Here is a 20,130-nt window from a genome sequence, read left to right as displayed (position 1 = left end):
ATTGCACAGCCAGTGCAGCTGTCGGAATTAAAGTGTGTCTGGGGTTGCATACTGCTTGAGAAGAATCACCGCCCCCTGATGAGCCTGACAGGACCTGGGGAAGGTTCAAATAAAAGGGTGGGGGTGGGGGTGGGGAGAGACATGAACTAGCCAGCTTAGGTCTGCTGCTCTCCACCAGCAATCATAAACTCAAAAGGCTGTGGGGCTAAGTGCAACATGGAATCTTAGATTGGATGCTAGAATAGAAAAGGAACTTTTAAGGTGGAAATGGTAAAATCTGAATCAAGTCTATAGTTAATAGCATTATACTGATGTTAATTGCTTAGTTTTGGCAAATACACTATGGTTATGTAAGATGTTAACATCAGGGGAGCTGAGTAAAGAGTATATGGGAAATATCTGAACTATCTTTGCAATTTTCCTGTAAATCAAATTCCTGTAAAAATGTTTACAATATTTGAAACAGTCTATGGCAGCTAGCATGTAATATGGAGGAGTTAAGTTGGCCAGGTTGGGCCCACCACAAACTAGTCAGCTCTTGTCCTGTCTAGAGAAAGCCCAACTGTTCACCCCTAGCCCATTGTTGCCATGTGGAAATGCAGGCGGTAGCTTTATAGATTTTCTGACTTTTTTGAGCTTATTTAAAAGTGTGTGTATGTGTGATCCTGATTTTAAAACAGCAACTCAAACATTTAAAAACCCATTAAGGATGAAGAAAATACAGCTACTCTGTGAATAGCAAATGGCTCATGTTCATGATTTCTCTTCTAGACATCAGAGTGGTAAGTGTGCGAGAGAATTATTCCAGAAAACTGAGATTCCTAAGTCCTAACCTTGGGGGTTATAATTAGGTAGAGGTAGGGTCAAACCCAGAATTCTGCATTTTAACACACCTCTTGGGTGATTTTGACATATGAAGTTCATAGATTTCACTCTGAGTAACACGCCTTTTAAAGAGATGGATTCCTCTTCCCCCAGCTTCATCATTCTCTTTAATTCAACATCTTATTCTTTCTCTCATCATCAGTGATGCAACCTCAAGGCCAGTGTTAAAAATCTAGGTCTAGGGCTAGGCTGTTCAATAGGTGGATAATGGGAAGTTGAAATGTGGGGCTCTCTAACTGTAAAATATACACAGGATTTCAAAGATTGAGTACCAATTTAAAAATGTAAAATCTCAGGATAAATGTTAAAATCTCAGGATAAAATGCTTAAATGTTGAAATGGTAATATTTGACATATTATGTTAAAATATACTACTCAAATTCATTTCACTTGCTAGCAGAAAATGTAGCTCACATTTGTGATTCATATTTCTATTGGATGGCACTTGTCTAAGAACCTTTGGTGAAGTGTTGTTTTCAACACCTACTTGTACAACACTTACTTATACTTGTACAGTAACAAAAGGAGTACTTGGTGTTTAAAGTCCCCAGTTCTGCCCAAATCACTAGGACCAGACATTTCACATGGCGTCTGGGGAAAATGAATACTTTATGCCTTAGGCATCCCCCTCTCAGCAGCTGGCCGAGATGTGCAGCCCTCAGTTTCCTGGGCATGTCTGTCTCTGCCATCAGAAGCATGACTCAAAGACATTCACATATGTCACAGAAGGATGGGACAAGAGCAGTTTATCAAAGGTACTGTTTCCAAGAGATACAAGGAAAGCTACAGATTGAGTTAGATATTAAGTCGGCACAGATTAAGGCAATGCCCTTGTTCTAATCTCAGATTAAGAAATAGTGTTTTTTAGTAGACACCTATAATGAAGGGTTTTGGGAAACTTTTCAGACTGATGTTGGAGTCATTTAGTTAAGAGGAGACACCAAAACATGGACACAGAGATAGGATAGAAATCCTACTGTGAAAATAACAAGGGAGGACTGTGAGATCCCACTAGTCATTTGGGTTGAGCAGAACATCTCAAACTCTATTTTCCACCTCATCCATTTATCAGAATACCAAATACATTATGTGAGCACTTTCACTTCATTTGTAAAAGTATTCGATATATACATTTAAGGTGTATAATGTGTTTTGATATACTTGTAAGTATACTTATAACTTATAAGACTGTAGTGATCACTACAGTCAAGCAAATCAACACACCCATCATCTCATATAGTTGTCTTTCTTTTTTCTGTTTTTATTTGTGGTTAAATAGTGAAAATCTCCTCTCTTGGCAAATTCCCAGACTACAATATCATTAACTGTAACCTTCATACTGTACATTAAATCTCTAGATTCATTTATCTTTCATAACTGCCACTTTGCACATTTTGATCTACATGTTCCCATTTCCCCTCACCCCTGGTAACTCCTGTTTCACTCTTTGTTTCTATGCCTTTAGTGGTTTAAGATTCCATATATAAGTGACATCATACAGTATTTTTCGTTCTGTGTCTAGCTTATTTCACTTAGCATAATGTCCTATAGTTTCATCCATGTTGTTACAAATGGCAAGATCTCCTTTTTAAAAGCTGAAAAACATTCTCGCTCTCTCTCTCTCACACACACACACCAGAATTTCTTTTATCCATTCATCCATCGATGGACACTGAGGTTGCTTCCATCTCTGGGCTATTGTGAATAGTGCTGCAGTGAACATGGGAGTGCAGATATCTTTATTTGGTGGTGATTTCATTTCCTTTGGGTATATACCCAGAAGAATTGGTGTCATATGGTAGTTCTGATTAATTTTTTTAGGAATCTCCATACTATTTGCCACAACAGCTACGCCAACCTACATCTCCACCAACAGTGTACTAGGGTTCCCTTCTCTCCACATCCTTATCAACACTTGCTATTTTTCTTGTGTTTTTGATAAAGCCATCCTTACAGATGTGAGATGATATCTCACTGCAGTTTCGATTTGTATTTCTCTGATAATTAGTGATGCTGAGCACCTTTTCACCTACCTTTTGGCCATTTTTATGTCTTCTTCGGAGAAAGATCTATTCAGGTCCTTGGTTCGTGTTTAAAAATAGGGTTATTTGGGGTTTTTTTTTCTTGCTGTTGAGCTGCGTAAGTTTCTTACATATTTTGGATATGAACCTCTTAACAAGCTATATGCTTCACAAATATTTTCTCCCAAATCACAGGCTGCCTTTTTATTTTGTTGATAGTTTCCTTTGTTTTACAGAAACTTTTTATACAACAGCTTTACAGAAGTTCTTTAAAAATGTCTACATGCTTCAAGAGAAATTTTTTTTCATGTGTTTGATTCTTTTATACTTAACTAATCAAAATGCCATTTTGTAGGAACCATTTGATGTCCAAAAATATACCTGATCTCCACTTATAATTTTGTTTTCTTTCAACCTGAAGGTCCTCTTGTGTCTATACAGAAACCTTGTATTCAGGCCAGAACCCACATAGTTCAAGTAGTTTTACAACTTGGCAAGATGAACTTGACTGATTCCGTATTAACAGCTGCCCCAGAATCTACATCTACCTGCTCATTCCTTTGGAGATCCTTCTTTTGGTTTCACCTGCCTGGGTCATGTGTATTGATCTGTGTTGATTTTTTTTTTTTTTTTTTTTAAGAAATGTCTGCATTCAGCATCTCCTTTCCTTTGGCAATTATTTATCTCTTCTTTGTTTCAACCTTTTGTCAGCGGGCCCCCTGTCCCCAACCTCTGCTTTGGGTTTCCAAAGATCTTGCCATTCTCTGCTCCCATGCACTATCCACCTCTCATCAAGTTCAGCCTTCCTTTCAGATTAAACCCCCCACTTGCAAACGTCTGCCTTTAGTCCAGGGTAAAGGCTTTCCTACTGCCTTGCTTTGATTCCCAAGGTTTTGCAAGTGCCTTTCAGATTGTTCTTCCTTCTTTCCCCTCCATTCTGTCTGTGAATAGCTCAGGTATGGAAAATCTAACAGAGGCGTCTTCTTTCCGATCAGTAATATCACACACCTGTAGCCATCAACACACCTGTAGAAAGGGTTGCATGTTATTAAAACAGAGATGGGCTAGGACACTTACCCACTTGGCCCCAATTCAGAAGATTATTTAGGACTATTCAAAACCAATGGACCTGGCAGCACATTCTAGTAGAACTATTCACAGCTCTGCCTCTTACTTTTGATTTGTTAATGAGCAGGAAATAAAAAACAATGTGCCAATAAGTACAGCTTTAATGACTTTGCAATACATGAACTTTCCAGCAAATGTCATTTTTATAAGATGGACTATGTAGACTGCACATAGGTCTAAGTCAGAGCTGATGCTTTTAACAGACACCTGAATACCCATTTGTCTTCAGGATTCTCATCTTTTACCACCTTGGTCCATTCAGTTTCCTACCCTCCCTATTCAGACAAAGATTTTCCCAAGATGCTTGGCACTCCCCCCACCTCAGCCTGCTTCTTGGGCCCAGACCCACATGGTACATTCCAAACCTTGTCAAAATGAACACAATTTGCATCTTGCTCCTTTGGGATCTTCCTTTGGTGAGATGAGAGCTCTCTGAGACTAAGAGTCAGAACATGAAGTAGTGAGGCTTGAATGCCTCAGCACACTTCCAAAAGTAACACATTCTGAAAGAAGACAGGTGCATTAGAACCATAAAATAAGGATCAAAATGGACTCAAAGCTAGACATTAGAAGAGAGAGATGATAAATACATCAGAGACCTAGGTTAAATAAAATTGCTGTAACTGAGCATGAAATTAAACCCTAAGCCTCATAGCAATCGGAGGAAAGGGGGAAATATGTTTAGCCTTATGATTTTCAGTGTCTGATAAGAGAAGCTTAATAAGTTCTTTGGTAGTGACTTGTTTTTTTCCTAACAATAAATTCTTTGAGGGAGGTTTTCATTGGGTTTTTACATAAATGACAATATAGACTAAAAAGTGGCTTACAAAGATGTAGAAATGATTTTCATGCAGCCATTTCTTACACTGACCTGCAATAAACACTGAGGGCAAGCTGTTTATTAAATCATAACTCTGAAGATATTTCTTTGGGAGTTTAGACCCGTAACTTCCTAGTGATTTATCTTGACATACAGAGAGACCTCAAAGGGCCTAGAGAAATGGCGGTTAGCATGACTCAGAGATGCTCACTCTTGAGAATTGTTTGTATTGATTGCTAGGCAGAATTGGGAGCCCAAGTCTGTGTTTGAAAGCAAAGTGAGCCATATGCTCTGATGGCAGGTATCAACACTGAAATTTTATCATGAGATGGTATGGTTTGAATGCATTCCCTCCAAAATTCAGGTATTGCCAATGTGATAATATTAAGAGGTGAAGCCTTTAAGAGGTGATGAGGTCATGAGGGCTCCTCCCTAGTGAATGGGATTAGGTGCCCTTATAAAAGTACTTGAAGAAGGGTGTTCACTCCCTCTTGCCCTTGTATCTTATGCTATGTGAAGACACAGCAAGAAGGTCCACACAAGATGCCAGTGACTTGGTCTTGTACTTCCCAGACTCCAGAACTTTGAGAAACATTGAGAAAATTTCTGTTCTTCCTAAGCTACCCAATCTGTGGTATTCTGTTATGGCAGCACTAACAGACTAAGACATGAGATAAACATTTATCTGGAAAGTAGGACTACCCTACCTTTCCCAGGTTCTAGGCTAAAAATCTTATATATATATATATATATATATAGGCAGAATTTACTGTGAGTAAATAATTACCTGAATAACTATTAAAGCTTGAAATTTCCCACAAAGGTGAGGCAACTTTGGTCCAGAAACTTTTAAAGGCAGGTATTACCTGTGGGCATAAAATAATCTACCTATGGCACACTCTAAGGTAGTATTTTGAATTGTTCTTCTTCTGAGAGGCTACAAAATGTAGCCTCATTTATTTTTGTGTCTGTCAGATGGAGACCTCTTTAGCAACAGAAATGGTTAATAGTTGCCTGGAGAAAGCCATTGTACATGGTCCAACAGAGACTCAATTACAAAACATTATGCCAAATCATGTCTTTCCTTTGAAATCATGGCCCAGAAGAAAGGGTTAGCATCAAAGAGGACCTTTCTAGCTGTTATTTTAACTTGTAAAGATTCTAATCCCTAGGTGGCACTGGTTGGTATTAACCTGATACAGGGTATTGGTCACTAGCAACCTCCACTGCTTGAGCATGGATGTGTTGGGGAGCTTGTCACTACCCATCAGCAGGCTGCACCCCAGGAACCAGCCTCTGAAAATGGCAACAATCACCAAGGCTCAGGAGTAAGGTAGCATCATAACCACAGGGCTCCAGTGTGAGGCCTTGAATCTGGTTACTTCACTACACAGGTTAAACCAGGTGCCAAATAAGTTGCCTGTACCTAGAATAGGCAAGTGAATATATTTGTAGAGTAAATAAATGGATGAATGTCACTGAGTATACGGTCAGCAAAAAACTCTGGATCTGGAGCCAGCTATCTCAGCTTGATAACCATACTGAGAGGAAATAGGCCATGACCCATGACTACAGCAGGCTTGGATGCACATAATACAATTGGACTCTTGATTCTTGGCATCTGAAAACCTTGAAATCCTCGTGACAAAACAAGAGATGATGGGAGGCCCAAACCAGTTGGTAGGACTGTGTATGGGTCAGATTAGGTTGAGGCCCTTCTGTTTGTAGGACTAGAAGAAGGCAAGAGCACCTTCCCATCCACTTTCTCTTTTCCCAGAGTGCTCTCCTTGCCCATTTCGGGCATTTCCCCCACTTCCACTTTCAGTCATAGGTCATGTAAACAAAGGGAAGTGAGTGAGAAACTTCCAGGCCAGTGGTTCTCTGAGCTTTAAAAATATACCAACGCTGAGTCCATCCCAGAGATTCAGGTTTAATTGGCTGGAGGAACCCCAGGGAGTGGTATTTTTCACAAGTTCCCCAGATGATTTTCAAGTGTAGCTGGGGTTGATAGCACCATTCCGGCCAGATATAAATCCCTCTCTCCTCCAGCACATACTTCTTCATGTGAATAGTTAAGATGTATAAGAGCCATCTCCATTCCTTCCTTTAAAGAATCTGAAGGGTTATTTTCTCATATATTCACTTTTAAGTACAGTTGTCCCTCGATATCTTCAGAGGACTGGTTCCACGATGCCCATGCAGATACCAAAATCTGAGGATGCTCAAGTCCCTTATATAAAATGGTATATGATGGGCATATCACCTATGCACCTTTCCCCATATGCTTTAAATCATCTATAGATTACAAATACCTAATGTAAAAGCTACACAAATATCTGCCTTTACTTGTATTTTTTATTTTTATTTTTTTAAGACGGAATCTTGCTCTGTTGCCCAGGCTGGAGTGCAGTGGTGTGATCTCAGCTCACTCCAACCTCCACCTCCTGGGTTGAGTGATTCTCCTGCCCCAACCTCCCAAGTAGCTGGGATTACAGGCATGCACAACCATGCCCAGCTTATTTTTGTATTAGTAGAGACAGGGTTTTGCCATGTTGGCCAGGCTGGTCTTGAACTCCTGACCTAAGGTGATCCACCCCCACCTCAGCCTCCCAGAGTGCTGGGATTACAGGCATGAGCCATTGCACCTGGCCTATTTTTTAAAAATATTTTTGATCTGTGGTTGAACCTGTGGATGCAGAGCCTACAGATATGGATGGCAGACTGTGTTGCAGAAGACTGCTTATCCAAAATGATGAGGTCTGAATTAATTGCCATTAAGGATATTCCTTGTGTTTAGGGAGCATAAGATCAAAAACACTATGATTTTATAAAGATGTTTTTATGTAAGATTTTGCACAATGATATAAATTAGTGCTTTAAACCAATTACTCCATCCTTAAGCAAAACAGCTGCAACTAATAAGTAACCAATGACTAAAAATTAAAAAGAAAAGCAACAAAAGTTCATGAGCAATCAGTAAGATTGCTATGACATCACCATGGATTCAAGCATGACCCTGCTAACCCCACTTACCTGGCCTGTGGATCACACTATCACCCCATAGCAGGCATGGCATGGAATCATCCCTAATTATTTCAAAATGGCAAGATTATTTTTGAAAGGATTGAGCCTTTTAAAACTTTTTAGAATCATTCTGTGGTTTGCATGCTTTTGAGATCAGACTCCCAGATTTTATATTGTTTTCAAGGCAAATTGAAGTAGGGAGTGGGCTATTTCTCCTGAGCAGTGGTGAAAAGGGGAATTGGGACACTAAGATACTTCCCTATTTTTTTGTGTGTGATTATATTCTCACTCTGTCTTCATTTTCCCGAGTGAATAGTCTTCAGTCTTTTTGTTTTTTGAAAACCTTTCACGTGCAATTGTGCTATCATTGAAGATCTTCTCTAAATGTGTTAAAGAGAGGAAAACTGTGTTAAAGAGAGGAAAACTGGCAGTAATGTTTCTCAATTAACATTTCCAACAATACAATTTTGAAAATACATTCAAAGCAAGAAATGTGTACCTGTACTAGTAACATGAACTCTATCCAGGATATTTTGGATGGATTCATTTAAAAGATGTAAGATGGAGAAAACACTTTTCTTTTATAGCTGTAGGACATTATTGAGTTCCTCGATGTGTTATTTTGAGATGAGAGGTTTTCAGAGAAAGAATGCAACCTTCCCTCAACCATATTCAGGAAAAGCTGTTAATCCATGTCTCGTCCTTGTCTTGCAGCCTTGCAACCCTCTTTGCTCCCCACCTACAGGATCCATGCAATGATGAGCTAATATCCCCAGCTAACGCATCCAGTGCATCACTTGGTGGGCAAAACTTCCTCTTGATTCAATTTTAATAACTATAATCCTGCCTTACTCCTCTTATCTGAATATGGCAAGACAGGCTAGCTGGCCAGCAAACCTGTTTCTTCTTCCTCCTGGACACTTAGCCGGTGGACACAGGTAGATTTGCTGAGTTAATGTGGCCATGTGGTCAATTCCTGACCAGTGGATTTTAGGCAGAAGTGGTAAGGGTCCCTTCCAGCCCTGATCCATTAAAAACCTCCTACATGTGATCCTCCATGCTTTCCTCTCGTAAGCTACACTTGATGATGGGAGATCCACAAGATGAAAGGAGCCTTGGTCACTGGGTAACTGAGTCACCCCTTAAAAAGAGGTGCTTATTAATCAAGAAATGTATGTGAGCAAGAGATTAACTCTGATTTGAGTCACTGTGACTTGGGGGTTCTCTTGCATCTGTTACAGCAGCAAGAGTTACCTTAACCAATACATTGAATACCTGTTGCAATCTTCTTGGTTTTTCCAAGTCCTTTTGAGGACTAGGGCCCTACAATACTCTTATCAGCTGTCCCTACAGGTTTGGAGCCATCCCTAAACCCCAGCTGAGTGAACTGAACCTTGACAGCTGCTGTCTTAACGCTAAATATCCATCTGGCCTGTGGAGAATGTCTTACCTCTGTATTCTCTCATCACTGGACTGAGGTGCCAAAGTAGACGTGATATTCCAGTGCCAACTTCTTGTTTGCCGCTTTTCAGGTTTTCTGCTCAATCTCACCATAAGCCTGACTTCCCTGCCTCAATTTGTGCCCCCTCATTCCCTTGGTATATTTAATTCTATGTTCTGACACCTCCCAGTCTGTTTTATTTGAACCACTGGTGAACATCTCTTGCCCAAACTTTAGGCCAGTGGTTCTCAAAGTGTGGTCCCTGAGCCAACAGCATTAGCAGAAATTCAATTCTCAGGATGAATTCAAAATCTACTGAATCAGAAACTCTAAGGGTAGCTCACCAATCTGTGTTTTAATAACCTCCCCCCTCCCACAGGTGATTTTGAAGCATCCTCAAGTTTCAGAACCACTGCTCTAGAATTCAATATTCTGGAACATGGCCTTCGGCCTTATCCACCAGGACAAACATTAGAAAGCAGTTGTGCTGTGATTTCTTCCAGCAGAAGAACATGTCTGGAATTTACCCAGATAATCCTAGTTTTTCCATTTGGTGGTGATCTTCAGATATCCCTTTGAAATGAAACTTAGAGTTCCTAATACTAAGATAAAGCATTTTGATTAAGTACATGACCATAAATTACAGTGCTTTTCCAACATGAAACAGAGCTCTTCAAATCCTTTTATTGTGTGTTTTCTTTTTAACATAGCCATGAAAATTAGGTCACCGCTAGAAAGCCAAGAGCAAGATCCATATTTTCTGGAAAAATATGCTGAGCTTAAATCTCAGTGTGCTGCTGATGAGGTCACCTTTCATCTCTAAAGGGTATTTGATGCTGACTAAATAATGTTTAAGGTTGCAGAATTGACCCTAAAACACCAATTTTCCTTTTAAAAATGTTTTATCAAACAGTGGTCCCTGGGGATAATTAAATGATGAATATCCTAGTTCCTTCAAAAAGTCAACATACTAAAGTATGTAGTGGGTCACTTTGAGACTGGTTTCCTTAAGAAGGAGACAACTTGGTGAGGATGATGAGACACTACAAGTATTGGTCTTTTCCTCTAACAGCCTTAATTACCATAGAATGTTTGTTCAGAGTGTTTGCAAAAGTAAAGACTCCCTGGAGAAAATGATATTTGAAAGCCAGGTAATCTTTGGAAAGCAGACTGAAAAGAAACTAAACATTTTTAAGTACACGGAAAAATGGACAGTGTCAACACTGCGAAAAAGATTCCACAATCTCACGCTAATGATGTGCAGGAATAGTTGAGAGTTTTCTATTTGTGTCTTAAATATTTTATGGTAACTTTGAAAGATTTCCAAAACTCAACAAGGCACCAAGAAAAGTAATCACTTTGTGGGTTAGAGTCAAAGTTCAAAGCATAACCAGTGCAGCCTCATGGAGGTTACAACCTAAACGAGCCTCCACCATTCCTGAATCCCAGACTTGGTCATTGTCAAGCCCATGTAGATGGGGAAGCATTTTGCATGCAGGAATTTATGTTTGGCATTCATTTTCCAGCTCTGACTGTAATACAAACTCTGAGAAGTAAATATGTTTAGACCTGAAGGCTGTTTTCTTGCCCATGTTTGGGCAATGATGCAGATTCCTATGGAAAAAAAAAAAATCAAACAATAAAGGTAAGAGAAGGGAAAGGCTGAGGATATTCAACTTATTTAAGACAAGCACAACAAATCTCAACCAACCCCTTCAGATTTCTTTTCAGACGGGAGCAATAGAGGCTAGTTCTTATTTACATGGTTGGCTTCTAGTCCAGATATGTTTATTTCCAAAAACGTTTTAGATTCCTTAAAGTAAAAGGTTGAGATCATTGTCATCGGCAGCAGCATCGCCAATCTGTGTGAGATGTTTATGCTTTTTTTTTTTAGTTCAGTTAATCCCTTGGAAAGTGTGACCAAATGCTTTTTATACTATGCTTCCATCTGGTTTTAAAATGCCTACATCTTTTGAAGGAAGACACTCCAGCAGTGGAGCTATACCAAAACCTCAACCTTGTTCAAAGGCATCTCAGTACCATTCTCTAAAGTTTTTGATAAATTATCATCAAAATTGATTAACACCATGTTTACATGGAGCTCTGTGCTATATAATAAATTAGCAGGGAGCTATATTTCCAAAAACTTAAGACTTGAGATAGCACACCCAAGGATGGACATTAGAGAAATATGCACTACCAGCCAAACCATGTTTAGTCATAAATATAAACAAAGCAAGCACCTATAGAAAATATTAATATCATACATGATGTGGTATAAGGAGCAGTAGTGGCTATTGCAAGCTTAAATGGAACCGTTATAACATACACAAAACACACACCACACACACATACACACACATACTTTCCTGGTTTTAGCACTACATGGAGATCTTCCTTATGGGTGGGTTAAAAGTCTGCTCATGTTTGTTACACCTTTGCCCACAAGGTTGGATCCCAGGAATGCATTTCTCCTTTTTTGTTTTAAAGTTCAATCAGAAAGAACCTCTTTCCAACCAATGAGTATTTAAAAGACTCCGCCCATGAGCTTGCAAATGGTACCAGGACAGAGAATGCTGATTTTTGCAAAGATAATCATAAGCCTTCAAGTTAGAGAAGCAGAGCTACCTTATCCCAGAGTGACAGCCAATATTTTGCAGAAGATATTAGAGGAAAGTGGGATCTTCCATAGAAATCAATTCATAAAGACATCATCTTCGAAACCTGCATTTGGACAAATTATAAGCCAAAAAGTAAAATTTAATAATGACATCGAAGCAAGAAGCAGACACCTAAACATGGATAACAGTGTTTGAGGCAAGATTACCATGGAACATCCAAGAGGCTCTAGACCAGACCAAAAGAGAGATGGCTCCCTTAGCCCCACTGGTTAAAGGCTGTCTCTGGGGCCTCTGTGAGAAGGGAATCAGGAATGCTATAAAGCTTAGGGTATACCTTTTTATTAATTGCATGCAGTTAATATTTGAAAATTACATTGGCTCTTACTTCAGAGTATGGGCCTAATCATTCTCATCAAGCCCTTTTATCATCTTCATAAAGTCTTCAGTTAAAAATTAATGCAGTGGTAAGGGACTGTCAGTTTTATTATTTGGATTATGTTAAATATGTACCTTCATAATTCAAATAAGTGAAATAAAATGGTTTAATTGTAAACAAGAAAAAAAAAGAAAAATCTATAGGAATAAATATAAAGAGATACCAAGGTTGAGAACCCAGTTGGCTACTACAATGAAGTTATGTGAGAAGAATGGAAAATACCTAGTGAATGGCCCCATTAGAGATGCCTACGTAGGTGGGCCCTATATCCCATGGTACCCAAGTTTTCTTGCTTTTCAGCTTAAATCTCCATACAGATGCTGCCATTTGATTTCCTGCTTTATGGGAACTACCTCCCCATGCCCTTGTCTCCTCAATGGCAAGGCTGAGAGATGCCTCTTCCCTTCCCCTGAGTAGTCGTCTCTTCAGTCACTTCTATTCCTTATTCCCCCATCCCTGTCCTGACTAAAATCACATACTCATCTCTGCTTTTATTAGGAGAGTGACTGGTTTGCAACGAATGATCCCTCCTCTTCTACTGGGACTCTGTTCTTTCCTCTTACAGAACCCAAGTAAAGCAATGTCTTAAACATGAAACAAACACACCACCCACTTGGCAAGTACTGCTCATGGGTACTACTGGGAGTTTGGTTACCAAGCTTATCTGGCTCAGCCCTGGGCTTGGCGAACACAAGCTATACAGACAAAATAGAAATGTGGTAGTGAACAGGAAAGGGAAGAGGCATTCTAGATTCTGTGCATAGGCACAGGGAAGATCAGAAGTTTGTTCATTCATTTAACAACTGCTTATTAAACTTACACTGTGTCAGGTGCTATGCTAGTCAATGCGGATACACAAGAAAAAAAAAAAAACAAATGAACGAGTGCAGATGAGAAAGATCTTTAGGAAAGGAATGGGAAGCCCATGAGATGGAGAAGGGCATCATTATAGCCTAAGCAGAACAATACTTCCTCAAATCCATTAAGGATTGGCAAGAGGGCTGATGAACACAGAGATTGAGAGATAGTCTCGGTGAAAATTCTCCATAGCCTCGACCATTGGTTCCTACCCATTTTCTCTGCTGCAATATTCATAGCAATGGAATTCACAACAGGCTATATATCCTCATGGGTATGACCAAGTACAGAAGATAGGGTTAATTATAACAGGGAATCCAAAATAATGGCTTAAACAAAAAGAACCTCTCTATGTCCACCTTGATCTTGATCTCTAGCTCTGTATTTCTAGAGTCCAGGGTTGGAACAAAGCTCCATGGTCATTACTAACCCATCTATCTCTATACCTACCATCCTGGAGTCCGGTTTCTAATCTAAAGTCACTTTGTGGTCCCAAATGGCTGCTGGTGAACCAATCATTACATCCATAGTACAGGCAACAGGAAGAAGAAATCCAAAGCGAGCCACAAGGCTCACTTCCCAGTTAAGTCTGCTTCCTTTAAGCAACCTTTCTAGAAGTCTCAGACATTATTTCCCATTCTATTTTGTTAGCCAGAATTTGGTCATATTGCCATACTTAGTTGGAGAGGAGGCTGGGCACATTGCCACCACAAAATAGAAGTTTTGCTAGAGGGAAGAGGAGGTTGGGGAAGCAGCCAGGTCTACCTCTGCCGTACCAGGGTTACACACCCATTTCCAAAGCACTATCACCAGCTCCACCCCTCTCTCTACTCCTCAAGTAAATACATAAATCAAAGAGGAATATTATTATAGGGCTAACCTTGTACCTACATTAGCTGGCTTTTTAAGAATAAACTATTTGCAAACTTTAGGGATTTATATGCTATTATCCTGACACACCTCAAAATTCACTGTAATTTACCAAAGTGTTGTGGCATTATGACTGAGAACTCTGCCTATGTAAAGTAGGTAGCTTTGTTGATGAATAAAATGGATTGAGAAAACGTGAAGGCAAAAGTGGCAGGATGGATTCTGCAGAAGGATGACTTACTTTTAGAAAAGATGTGAGAAGTAAAAACATTATTTAGAGGCTTTTTCTAGGAATGTTAGCAATCTGGTTATGGTGGTTGTAATGGAAATACTGCTGGCCTCCTGAGGTATTAATGAAATACTCTTGGCCTCAGGGCCTCTCACAGAACACCAAATGCAGTGTATGTTAGCTTGGTGGCCCCACTGGACCATGCCTCCTGGAATCCATGCTTTTGTGAAGCCCCTTCCCGTGAATCTGGGCAGTCCTGGGACCACTTAAACCAGAAGTGAAACTGTGCCAGTGGTCAGCCTATCTTTACGGAGTCCTAGAAGTTTATTTTTGCTTCTCGGATCCTTGAGTTGCCATGTAAGGAAGTCTGGCTACTCCACTGGAGAGGCCACATAGAGAAGTCCCACGACTACATGAAGAGAGAGAGAACCCAGTAGTCCTGGCATTCCATGAAAGTACAGACCCCCAAACTCTCCACCAGTCGATTGCAGTCACACAATGGCCACTGGCAAGCCCACATTACACAACCATTAGCAAATAAAATGGTTGCTTTTTTAAAGTCACTACATTTTAGAATGGTTTGTTACCCAGCAATAAATAACTAAAATGTCACTACCCTAAAACACATCTTCAGGCTTATGATGGGACCCCAGCCAATGTGGCCATTACAGCTTGTGCTGCCACTGCTGTGACTGCCAAGACAGCCCAAGCTGGCCTCTGCAACTGCAGCCAAGGGAGTCGGTGCCCTCTGGACCCCTCCAGTCTCCCACCAGTACCATTGCCCCACGTATATCCCTGGAATACGCTTTCTTCCAGATATTATGACTCTGGCAGGAGTACACTTTGCCCTGTATCCCCAATCCAGTCTCCCAACAGGAACTCGTGCCACCCCTTCCCCAACTTTGGAACATGCACCTCAAGACAGCCAGTCTAATATATGTATGTGTGTGTGTAGAGGCAGGAGGATAGTTCTATCTGCACATGGGTCAAGGCCTGTCCTGGAACCAAGGCCAGAAAAATGAGCTCCTGGCATCGTCAGTTGGAATCTGCAATGCATTTCCCCATAAAAGCACTGTTGTAGATTATTTTAGGTCTTGTAGTACTACTCAGCTATATCGCCAATTAAATAGACATTTGGGGGCTGGTCTGGGAACATAACTACCCTTTATAACCTTATCCTAATGAGAAACAAAATCCAAATAACTGGCTGAAAAAATCAACCTTTGCAAGTAACCTGATTATAAGTCAGAAACTCTTCCTATCTTGAATACCAATTTCATAGTAGATGCTGTAGGGAAAATAAAAGTTTGAGGCTTCTTCCCAAGAAGTTACATTTTATTTGGAAGATGAAGACACACAAGAACAAACAAACAGACCAGAGAGTATATAAGCAAGTCTTAAACTGTGTGGGACTGACAATTAAGTGCTTCAGAGTTGCAAAAGCAAGCCCAAAAGTTTCTTTTCCATTGTTTATTTACATTGGCTTCTAGATACCTGTTTTGAGATGTCTTGTGGACTCAATGTTATTCACAATTGCCCAAGTGCTAGTTCACTGTTAATGGAAAACAGGTGGGCAGGTACAGGAGGCGTGTGGATCCACCTGGCTGTAGAGAATAGGTGAGTTCTGGGGCTTAGGGATTAGCTACAGGAGGGGAATAGCCAGGTGGCTTCACAGAAACTCAGGCGTCTTTATAGCTGGCCTCATGAAGAGCCACCAAAGAGGTCCCACTACTGTGCTTCTCAGCTTGTGATCTGGGAACATTTGTATCAGAATCACATTGGGGTGCTTACTAAACATGCTAATTCTTGGACCCCAGTCCAGATACAAGGAACCAGACTATCTTGAGGGGGAGGCTTGAAAATCTGCATTATTGATAAACTTCCTGATTGTTGTGCTAATTAAAGTTTGAAAGCTGCTATTCCAAACAAAGCTGTCCACTGTCCCAGAGATGGAAGAGTCCTGCTAAGATCCCCAGGAGTATTTTCCACTGGGAAGCTATCATTAGTCTAGATTGCTAGCCTTAGCTCCTTACAGGCTCAACTTTTGTAGCCTTTGCTACCTCCAGCCAATTTTCTTGGAGAAAACAAATACGTTCAAAGAGCCAGGCAGGAGAAGGGGGAGGCTTTCATACACTCTCCCACCATTTTTTGGCTCTATTTCCATCCCAGCCCAGCACTGCATATACACTAAAAACATGTCTAAGGCATCTGGACTGAAACCCAGCATCTGTTGTAAGAAAAATGAGATTTTCAAGTGAGGCCTCTTTGGTGTGGGATGGTGCCAAGTGAGATGGGGCCTCCCAGGTAGACTGTATCACATGGAAACTTAAAAACCGGTTTCCCCAGGACTGGAAAATGTGCTCTGAGCAGGATTCCAGAATTCATGCGAGAATATGTTCCACTCTTTGCTTGGGGCTCTTGCCTCAAATGACTGTTATCAGGACCATCCTACTGTCCTACAGGGCACCTGGGCCCTTCACCATCCATGTGCAGGCATCCCAGAGCCAGTGTCACACAGCCTGCTGAGCATTGTGTTGGTTTCACCGTTCAGAAGTAATTTTAGAACGAGGCATCCATGCCCATGTAGCTGGGCAACCATGAGGTAGCAACCTGGAGTAGTTGCTCCCTGCTCCCCCACACTCACCCCCACCTCAGCAACAATGTGAACACCTGGGAATTTTGTCTCTATCACCCCCAGGAAGGAAGGCTGCTGCCCAAGCATGGATGACAAGAGAAGCAAACGCTTGGCATCTCCCGTTCAGAAGCCTAGGCCTAAGATAAACAAAATAATTGGATAATATGTAATTAGAATTATTTTCCCTTCCCTCTGACACCATCCCTTACCCTGGACTAGGGAAAGTTATCCCGACTGAGAGAAAGGACAGTCAGAAGGGAAGGAAGATGGCAGTCCAGTGGGTCACCGTGGCGAGGCCTTCCCCACCACTGGGCAGGTCCCAGTCAAGTCTGAGAATCTCAGGGAGGTGGGGTCCCTGCCCTTGGCCCTGGGCTGTTTGCTCGGATGTCAGAAGTTTGGATGGAACAATATACATCTCGGAATGTCAGCCGGCAAAGAAGGCAGGCAGGACTCAGACTCATTTCTCCCCTCCCCAACACCTTAGAACTACATCATCAACTGGGACTTAGCTGCAATGCTGGGAAAGGGGATGGGGCTCGAAATGGAAATGAAGTTCAGATAGGTTCAGAAAGGTCGCAGAAATTCACCTTTCCCACATGTCCACATTTCTGGCATACTTATTACTAGCTTTCGAAAATTTGTAAACAGCACACAGGTCATGGTAATAAGCACATGAGGCAAAGTGCTGAGGTTGGAAAAACCTTCATCCTGGCTCCCTTAAGGCTGCGTCAGTTAGGAGAACAAACCTGCCCATTTGGTCCTGAAAGGAGTTCAGACAGAGCCTGCACAGCCCCCTCAGATTCCTCCTAATTTGACATCTACAGCATGGCTGAGTTTCCAGAGCACCGCAGGTGAGGCGAATGTTCCAAAACTCCTCCACCTGAAAAGGACGAACAGAACCTTGCTAATATGAATGGGCCTCATCCTACACTCAGGGTGTTTTGATCATTGCCTGAGAAATGGCATAAAAGGCCTTTAAAAATAGAAAACACTATAAACATGCCATCAAGTGACTTATTGGACCCTGATGTGGTCATCTTAGGATGCCAAAGCTATCAAAGCCTGGAATTTCCTAAAATTCAATGTTTTGCTAATGATATTTACATTAAGTCTAGGATTCAAATCTGTACATTGTCAAAACATTCTGGCAAGACATGATGCTCTAAGAACCTTCATATTTTATCAAAAATATGGTTGGGTTTTTATATTGAGATTATAAAGTTGTGTATTGCATTTGCACCTTCCTTTTCTCTTTTGTTTTCCTATTTGTATGTTTCTCAGTCTCACTGTCCACATAATTTTTATTTATTTTTTTCAAGACGGAGTCACAGCCCTGTAGCCCAGGCTGGAGTGCAATGGTGTCATCTCAGCTCACTGCAACCTCAGCCTCCCGAGTAGCTGTGATTACAGGAGCCTGCCACCACGTCCAGCTAATTTTTGTGTTTTTAGTAGAGACGGGGCTTCACCATGTTGGCCAGGCTGGTATCGAACCCCTGATCTCATGATCCACCTGCCTCGGCCTCCCAAAGTGCTGGGATTACAGGCGTGAGCCACCACACCTGGCCCACTGTCCGTATAATTCTTTTTCTCTCCTCATTTACTTTTTTTCATTTTTTTTCCTCCTATTTTACGTTTCCTCCTCACCTTAATAATTCTCTTTAACCCTCTTTTCCCTTCAGCTTCTCATTTTTAACTCTTCTTCATTCCCTTATTGTTAGTCCTATTACTTCAAATAATATTAATAGCTTTTTCTGAGTACTTAGTATATGCTATGCTCTCTGATGTGATTTTAGAGGAGGAAAATGAGACTCAAAAACCGAGTGTCCTGACCAAGGACACACAGCTGGGAATTGGAGAACTGTGGCTCAGGTGGAAACATCTGCGTCTAGAGCCCATCCGTGCTTTGTCTCCTTCAGTCATGCCCTATTCTACTTCTCGACCTCCTTTAACCTCGGTTACCCCTGGCTGTGTCTCCATCTCCTTCTTCTTACTGACCCCTTACTCCCCAAACCACACATGCCGAGATCTACCCCTTGCCCAAGTCCATTGTGTAGCTGAGAGGCACTATATATATATATATATATATATATATATCTCCTGCCTTTCTCTCCTGTCTCACGCCCATCTGGGGAACATGCTCAAATGTCACTTTTCAGGTCATGCTTTCAACCAAAAGCCTTCCTTTCTTCCCATGCTATGGCAATTCAGAGCCCACGTTTGCTTCGTACAGGTTTTTCACCGTGGCTTTCTGATGTTTCTTCCCTCTTCTATGAGAGAGAGAGAGGAGAGAGAGAGAGGAGAGAGAGAGAGGAGAGAGAGAGAGGAGAGAGAAGAGAGAGAGAGAGAAGAAAGAGAGAGAGAGAGCGAGCGAGCACCAGATTCAGTTTTTTTTTCTGAAAAGCTTCTTTGAGAAAAATAAAAAATCACTACTTTGATGCTTGCTAAGTCTCTCGAAACCGAATGCCCTTAGTGGGCCCTTCCGCTGCCTGGCAGTTGTTCTGTTCCCCCATGGTCCTTGCATATGATCCTCACCCTCAGTTGGTGACCTGGCTTCCTAAACAACCCAGTAAAGGAAAGAAATCCGAGTATAACTCCCTCAGTGGGCTCTCATCTCAGCGTCGAACGCACCCACCAGCCTCTGCCTCCTGCTTACAGCGCTCCTAATCCTCCTTCAGGCTTGTTAAGGTGGAAGACGCCCACGCATGCTCCGTGGAGCCGGCCTGTCACCGGGCGACTCCTATTTATAGCCGCCCTGCTCAGCGATGTTGCGATGTTGCTCTCGTGCGCCTTCCCTTCTCTCTTGAGCTCTCACCTTTGCCATCTGCACTAGATCAGCTCCAACGTCATTGAAGATACACTGTTGTAGCTCTTTTTTTTTTTTTTTTTTTTTTTTTAAGGGGCTTGGGGGGGGGGGGGGGAGGGGGAGGGAAAAAAAAGCTTTTTTCTTAACTCCTCTTACCTCTCTAGCTTTTGATTTCTTTACCTTTGAGGCAAAACTCCAAGTCTTATTTTTGTGGTCTCTAATTTCACCTCTCCACCCAGTCTCTCTCAATCTCCACTCATCAGGCTTGGTCCACCAACAACTCTACCAAAGTTCACCTACAGGTGACACCAACGACTTCCAGGCTGTAGACAATGTGTAAATTTAATGGACAGTTTTCA

General features: G+C 41.4%; 1 long non-coding RNA gene across 2 annotated transcripts; it reads right to left on the bottom strand.

Annotated features, from left to right (window-relative positions):
• Nucleotides 1-10,364: 10,364 nt before the first annotated feature.
• Nucleotides 10,365-19,674, bottom strand: LOC108541141 (uncharacterized). 2 transcript variants are annotated; one of them, XR_001888876.1, is made up of 4 exons: nt 19,501-19,674; nt 17,715-17,848; nt 11,948-12,043; nt 10,365-10,933 (listed from the first exon to the last, which is right to left on the bottom strand). It is a non-coding gene; the product is annotated as an uncharacterized LOC108541141 (long non-coding RNA). The 2 variants fall into 2 exon arrangements; XR_001888877.1 differs by lacking the exon at nt 17,715-17,848.
• Nucleotides 19,675-20,130: the final 456 nt, after the last annotated feature.

Source organism: Rhinopithecus bieti, unplaced genomic scaffold (assembly GCF_001698545.2).
Source record: "Rhinopithecus bieti isolate Rb0 unplaced genomic scaffold, ASM169854v2 scaffold_18354, whole genome shotgun sequence".
Classification (NCBI taxonomy): Eukaryota; Metazoa; Chordata; class Mammalia; order Primates; family Cercopithecidae; genus Rhinopithecus; species Rhinopithecus bieti.
Note: the sequence above shows the minus strand (reverse complement) of the source record. Positions and strands in the feature narration are given on the sequence as shown.